An 8568-nucleotide genomic window follows, 5' to 3' on the forward strand; every position below is an offset into this window, starting at 1 on the left:
TAAATGTTATGGCTGCTTTCGGTGCAATTTCTGATTGTAGCTGAAATGTAATTTATGATTTATACCATAAATATGCACATTTTTCAAAAAAAACATATGCTATACAATTAATATGTTATCAGACTGTCATCTTATGAAGTGGTTTCTTGGTTAGTGGCTATATATACTTTATTTGGTCGAATTAGTGATAGCTAGTGACGGAGTAAAAAACTGATGGAGTTAGAAAAGTGCTCTCTTTTGCTGACGTGGTTAGCTAATAGATTTACATATTTTGTCTTCCCTGTAAAACATTTAAAAAATCGGACATGTTGGCTTGATTCACAAGATGTCTACCTTTCATATGCTGTATTGGACTTGTTAATGTGTGAAAGTTAAATATAAAAAAAAAATAGATTTTGAATTTCGCGCCCTGCACTTGAAATGGCAGTTGTCATAGGTGTACCTGTGTGGGGATTGCAGCCCAAACAGGTTTTAACAAGCAATTTGTGGAGTGGTTGAAAAACGAGTTTTAATGACTCCAACCTAAGTGTATGTAAACTTCCAACTTCCAACTTCATCTGTACATGATACCTCCAAAATCTGCTCCGGTGAGTCCAAAAACATAAAAACCTGTCGCCGAAACGACATAACCTGTTTCAGACCCGGGTGTTTGGAACCCAATGGGACAATCTTAATTGAACTTGCAGACTTCCCAAACCGCAATAGCTCGCGCTCCAATAGCTCATTGGGAATAAACAGAGGTAGATTCGAAATCGTTACCCTTGTTGACGGAGAAAAAAGCGGCGTAACTTGAATAAACATACCTTTAAGAAGTACACCATGCTCAACCATCCGATCAACAAGACGCTCTTCTTTCAGAAATATCACCACCACTTTTTTCATCCGTGACGCATAAGCAACATTCTCATAGCTTACCTTCTCTCCTACTGCGACCAGAAACTCCTCCACAGTGATAGTAGTTTCAGTAACATACCTAAAGCCGTGCCGAAGTGACAGGGACGGCGTCCCCATGTGGGTCGCCATCCTCGCCAAAACCAGGGCAATTCCGACAAGAAATACAATATACTTAATTCTACCACAAAAAGAAAAAAAATTGATCACCTTAATCATGCATAGAAAAGGCAAACCACCAAGAAAAGACAACAAGAAAGAAAACACAGGATATCTAACTCCACACAACACTCGCACTCACTCATACAATTCCCAGCATGCACCAAACACCAGCATGCAGAGAGAGAGAGAGAGAGAGAGAGAGAGAGAGAGAGAGAGAGAGAGAGAGAGAGAGAGAGAGAGAGAGAGAGAGAGAGAGAGAGAGAGAGAGAGAGAGAGAGAGAGAGAGAGAGAGAGAGAGAGAGAGACACGATTCAGACAGGGCGTAACGGGTCTCAGAGCAAAGCCGGTCATTGATTGGGTAATGAGCTGTTTAATGCAGATTCCAGAGTGTATGTCCACGTTAGTGTTTGTGTGTGTTTATGTGTGTGTGTGTGCATGGTCTAAATGTACCATCATTTTAGGTAGTGTGGACATTTTGCCAGTCCCCAAAAGGAAAAATGCTATTTTAGGCTTAGGGATTAGGTTTAGGGTTAAAATTAGGGTTAGGGTTAGAATAAGGGTTATGGTTGGTGTTAGTGTTAGGAGATAGGGTTAATGATAGGGTTAGGGTTAGGGTTAGGGTTAGGGTTAATGATAGGGTTAGGGTTAGGGGTTTGGGGTTACGGTTAGGAGATAGGGTTAATGATAGGGTTAGGGTTAGGTCAAACGAATGTGTGTGTGTGTGTGTGTGTGTGTGTGTGTGTGTGTGTGTGTGTGTGTGTGTGTGTGTGTGTGTGTGTGTGTGTGTGTGTGTGTGTGTGTGTGTGTGTGTGTGTGTGTGTGTGTAGGTTACTCTATCTCTATTCCCTCAGTGAAGCCACACAAACTAACAAAAGAGAAATCTTAGAAGGAAACACACAGACTGCCAAACACAAACAGCACAGTACATCATTACCTGACCTTCTACTGCAGACGCACACACTCTCTGACACACACACACACATACACACACACACATTCTAAAAAAACACACACACACCGCGGGGTCAGCCTGCTCATTTGCATGACAAAGGCCTAGTTAATTATTTAGCGAGTCTTATTTGATCAATACAGGGGAGCTGTATCCCACTGCCAAGAGGATTCTTCTTTAAGCCTTCATTATTCATAAGAGCGAGATAAAGAGAGGAACGAGAAAGAGGAAGAGGGGAAAGAGAGATGGAGGGAGAGAGAGGGAGCAACAACAAAGCCGGTCGGGATCTGTTTCATGTGTACTAAAAGTTTGTCCTGTTTCACTGCTGATTAATATTTTAGTGTGTTCAAACTTAGACGGCACCTTTGTTTTCTTTGGAGGTGAAATAAGGGGTAAGGGTAAGGATGTGACACCGATGCAGGGGGAAAGGTGAGGATGTGACACCGATGCAGGGGGAACAATGAGGGTGTGACACCGATGCGGTGTGTAGAGGGTCAAGGGGGTCGATGACCCAGAGCTTTGCCGGTACTGTAGGAGAACAGTAACACACAGAATGGTGTGTGTGTGTGTCTGTGTGTGTGTGCGTGTGTGCGTGTGTATGTGCGTGTGTCTGTGCATGTGTGTGTGTGTCTGTGTGTGTCTGTGTGTGTGTGTGCGTGTGTCTGTGTGCGTGTGTGTGTGTGTGCATATATGTGTGTGTGCGTGTGTCTGTGTGTGCGTGCGTGCGTGCGTGCGTGTGTGTGTGTGTGTGTGTGTGTGTCTGTGTGTGTGTCTGTGTGTGTGTGCGTGCGTGCGTGCGTGCGTGCGTGTGTGTGTGTGTGTGTGTGTGTGTGTGCTTGTGTGTATCTGTGTGTGTGTGTGTGGCAGTTATTTACTGAGTCACTCTCCTTTTGAGTCTCCTCAATATCCTTTTTTCACTCTGCCTGCTATCCTCCTATCCTCTTCCTTCCCTCCTCCGTCCCTCCTGCTATCCTCCTATCCTCTTCCTTCCCTCCTCCGTCCCTCCTGCTATCCTCCTATCCTCTTCCTTCCCTCCTCCGTCCCTCCTGCTATCCTCATATCCTCTTCCTTCCCTCCTCCGTCACTCCTTCTATCCTCCTATCCTCCTTCATCCCACCTCCTATCCTCCATTCCACCTCCTATCCTCCATCCCTCCTCCTATCCTCCTCCATCCTCCATCCTTCCTTCTTTCCTCCTATCCTCCTCTATCCCTACTCCTATCATCCTCCATCCCTCCTCATACCCTCCTCAATCCCACCTCCTATCCTCATCCCATTCCCTAGTAGGCGTGTCTGTCTGCTGAGATGTTCTAGTCGCAATCATATTGCATGCCTTTGACATCAAATATATGTATGTAGGTATCAAATATATGTATGTAGGTATCAAATATATGTCTGTAGGTATCAAATATATGTATGTAGGTATCAAATATATGTATGTAGGTATCAAATATATGTCTGTATGTATCAAATACATGTCTGTATGTATCAAATATATGTCTGTATGTATCAAATACATGTCTGTATGTATCAAATATATGTATGTAGGTATCAAATATATGTATGTAGGTATCAAATATATGTATGTAGGTATCAAATACATGTCTGTATGTATCAAATATATGTCTGTATGTATCAAATATATGTATGTAGGTATCAAATATATGTATGTAGGTATCAAATATATGTATGTAGGTATCAAATACATGTCTGTATGTATCAAATATATGTATGTAGGTATCAAATATATGTATGTAGGTATCAAATATATGTCTGTAGGTATCAAATATATGTATGTAGGTATCAAATATATGTATGTAGGTATCAAATACATGTCTCTATGTATCAAATATATGTATGTAGGTATCAAATATATGTATGTAGGTATCAAATATATGTCTGTATGTATCAAATATATGTATGTAGGTATCAAATATATGTATGTAGGTATCAAATATATGTATGTAGGTATCAAATATATGTCTGTAGGTATCAAATATATGTCTATAGGTATCAAATATATGTCTGTATGTATCAAATATATGTCTGTATGTATCAAATATATGTATGTAGGTATCAAATATATGTATGTAGGTATCAAATATATGTCTGTAGGTATCAAATATATGTATGTAGGTATCAAATATATGTATGTAGGTATCAAATACATGTCTGTATGTATCAAATATATGTATGTAGGTATCAAATATATGTATGTAGGTATCAAATATATGTCTGTATGTATCAAATATATGTATGTAGGTATCAAATATATGTATGTAGGTATCAAATATATGTATGTAGGTATCAAATATATGTCTGTAGGTATCAAATATATGTCTATAGGTATCAAATATATGTCTATAGATATAAAATATATGTCTGTAGATATAACATACTGTACATGTCTGTGGATATCAAATATATGTACAGTTGAAGTCGGAAGTTTACTTACACCTTAGCCAAATACATTTAAACTCAGTTTTTCACAATTCCTGACATTTAATCCTAGTAAAAATCCCTGTCTTAAGTCAGTTAGGATCACCACTTTATTTTAAGAATGTGAAATGTAAGAATGATAGTATAGAGAATGATTTATTTCAGCTTTTATATCTTTCTTCACAGCCCCAGTGGGTCAGAAGTTTACATACACTCAATTAGTATTTGGTAGCATTGCCTTTAAATTGTTTAACTTGAGTCAAACGTCTCGGGTAGCCTTCCACAAGCTTCCCATAATAAGTTGGGTGAATTTTGGCACATTCCTCCTGACAGAGCTGGTGTAACTGAGTCAGGTTTGTAGGCCTCCTTTCTATCACACGATTTTTCAGTTCTGCCCACAAATGTTCTATGGGATTGAGGTCAGGGCTTTGTGATGGCCACTCCAATACCTTGACTCTGTTGTCCTTAAGCCATTTTTCCACAACTTTGGAAGTATGTTTGGGGTCATTGCTCATTTGGAAGACCCATTTGCGACCAAGCTTTAACTTCCTGACTGATGTCTTGAGATGTTGCTTCAATATATCCACATCATTTTCCTCCCTCATGAAGCCATCTATTTTTGACCTGCACCAGTCCCTCATGCAGCAAAGCACCCCCACAACATAATGCTGCCATCCCCGTGCTTCACGGTTGGGAGGGTGTTGTTTGGCTTGCAAGCCTCCCCATTTTTCCTCCAAACATAACGATGGTCATTATGGCCAAACAGTTCTATTTGTGTTTCATCAGACCAGAGGACATTTCTCCAAAAAGTACGATCTTTGTCCCTATATGCAGTTGCAAATCGTAGTCTGGCTTTTTTATGGCAGTTTTGAAGCAGTGGCTTCTTATTTGCTGAGCGGCCTTTCAGGTTATGTCGATATAGGACTCGTTTTACTGTGGATATAGATACTTTTGTACCTGTTTCCTCCAGCATCTTTACTTGGTTCTTTGATGTTGTTCTGGGATTGATTTGCACTTTTAGCACCAAAGTACGTTCATCTCTAGGAGACAGAACGAGTCTCCTTCCTGAGCGGTATGACGGCTGCGTGGTCCCATGGTGTTTATGCTTGCGTATTATTGATGGTACAGATGAACTTGGTATCTTCAGGTGTTTGGAAATTTCTCCTAAGGATGAACCAGAATTGTGGAGATCTACAAAAAAAATTCTGGGGTCTTGGCTGATTTCTTTAGATTTTCCTATGATGTCAAGCAAAGAGGCACTGATTTTGAAGTTATGCCTTGAAATACATCCACAGGTACACCTCCAATTAACTTCAATTATGTCAATTAGCCTATCAGAAGCTTCTAAAGCCATGACATTATTTTCTGAAATTTTCCAAGCTGTTTAAAGGCACAGTCAACTTAGTGTATGTAAACTTCTGACCCACTGCAATTGTGATACAGTGAATTGTAAGTGAAATAATCTGTCTGTAAACAATTGTTGGAAAAATTATTTGTGTCATGCACAAAGTAGATGTCCTAACCGACTTGCCAAAACTATAGTTTGTTAACAAGAAATGTGTGGAGTGGTTGAAAAACGAGTTTTAATGACTCTAACCTAAGTGAATGTAAACTTCCGACTTCAACTGTATGTAGGTATCAAATATATATCTGTAAATATCACATATATGTCTGTAAATATCAAATATATGTATGTAGGTATCAACTATATGTCTGTAGATATAAAATATGTCTGTAGGTATCAAATATAAGTATGTATTTTATCAAATATATGTTTGTAGGTATCACATATATTATTGTAGATATGAAATATATGTCTGTAGGTATCAAATATATATCTGTAGGTATCAAATATATTTCCGTAGGTATAAAACATATATGTCTGTACATATAAAAAATATTTCTGTAGATATCACATATATGTCTGTAAATATTACATACATGTACATAGGTATCAAATATATGTATGTAGATATCAAATATATGTCTGTAGATATCATATTTGTGTCTGTATATATCAAATATATATATGTAGGTATCAAATATATGTCTGTAAATATTACATACATGTACATAGGTATCAAATATATGTATGTAGGTATCAAATATATGTATGTAGATATCAAATATATGTCTGTAGATATCATATTTGTGTCGGTATATATCAAATATATATGTAGGTATCAAATATATGTCTGTATGTATCAAATATATGTCTGTAACTACTACATATACGTCTGTAAATATCAAATATATGTATGTAGTTTATCAAATATATGTTTGTATGTATCAAATATATAACTGTAGATATGAAATATATGTCTGTAGGTATCAAATATATATCTGTAGGTATCAAATATATTTCTGTAGGTATATAAAATATATGTCTGTAGATATAAAAAATATTTCTGTAGAAATAAAATATTTGTCTGTAGATATCACATATATTTCTGTCAATATTAAATATTTGTACGTAGGTATCAAATAAATGTCTGTAGGTATCAAATATATGTCTGTAAATACCACATATATGTATGTAGATATCAAATATATGTATGTAGGTATCAACTATATGTCTGTAGATATAAAATATATGTCTGTAGATATCACATATATGCGTGTAGGTATCAAATATATGTATGTAGGTGTCAAATATATGTTTGTAGATGTCAAATATATGTCTGTAGATATCAAATATATGTATGTATGTATCAAATATATGTCTGTAGATATCAAATATATGTTTACAGCTTTTATAGAGATGGTAAAACATATATAGCTTGTTAGTCATAAACATAGTGGTAAAAACATGCATTAGTTATAAAGTGGCTGTTTTAGAGCTGTAGGCACAGGTCCTGTGTGTGTGTGTGTGTGTGTTGGAGTGTGTGTGTGTGTGTGTGTGTGTGTGTGTGTGTGTGTGTGTGTGTGTGTGTGTGTGTGTGTGTGTGTGTGTGTGTGTGTGTGTGTGTGTGTGTGTGTGTGTGTGTGTGTGTGTGTGTGTGTGTGTGTGTGTGTGTGGTACGTGTGTGTGTGTATGTGGTGTGTGTGTGTGTTTATTACTCACAGGTACATGTTTGCTCTCCAGCACCGCCCCAGGGCTCATGGCTAAAAATACCCACAATTCCACAGGAGTGTACCCTCGCCCTTTCATCCCTCTGGCCTTACCTGTCGCCCGAGGCGGGTGAGTAAGAACAGACACACACACAAACACACACACACACACATATACATTGCAACATTGTGTGTGTGTGTGTGTGTGTGTGTGTGTGTGTGTGTGTGTGTGTGTGTGTGTGTGTGTGTGTGTGTGTGTGTGTGTGTGTGTGTGTGTGTATTGGCCTCAGCTGAACCCCTCTTCATAGTACATCGCCCCCTTGGGGACTGGAGGACAGTGTGGCCAGCCGGTGTGGTTATTAATGAAACACACTCACAGACACACAAGGCACATGTCCAGCCGCTACAAACCCACAGAATTGGTCCCTGGTTGAGAATGGAAGCAGTTTTATGGAGTTGTCGTCTTCTCATTTAGATAGTGCTGCTTCAGGGGGTTTCAGGGGGTTTTACATGGTCAGGAAGGTTCTTCCTCCTCTCAAGTTTATAGGATAAATAGCTCCGTTTTGTTAAATGCAGAATATAAAACAGCCCGGTCCTGAAACAACTTCTAGCCATTTACTGTACACTTACAGCGTTTCAGATCCGAGACTGAGAGAGTCAGATAGGTGCACACTGGTTCATATTAGACTGAGAGAGTCAGATAGGTGAATAATGGTTCATATTAGACTGAGAGAGTCAGATAGGTGAATAATGGTTCATATTAGACTGAGAGGGTCAGATAGGTGAATAATGGTTCATATTAGACTGAGAGAGTCAGATAGGTGAATAATGGTTCATATTAGACTGAGAGAGTCAGATAGGTGCATACTGGTTCATATTAGACTGAGTGAGTCAGATAGGTGCATACTGGTTCATATTAGACTGAGTGAGTCAGATAGGTGAATAATGGTTCATATTAGAAATATATAATGTGATGCAGACCAAGCACTTATGTTTTGTCACAAAGTCAAATCACAACATTTATTTTACAGCTTTAATGTTGTACTCCGTCTGAAAATGTAGGTCTTCTCTGAGTTT

This window comes from Salvelinus alpinus, chromosome 4, assembly GCF_045679555.1.
Source record: "Salvelinus alpinus chromosome 4, SLU_Salpinus.1, whole genome shotgun sequence".
NCBI lineage: Eukaryota > Metazoa > Chordata > Actinopteri > Salmoniformes > Salmonidae > Salvelinus > Salvelinus alpinus.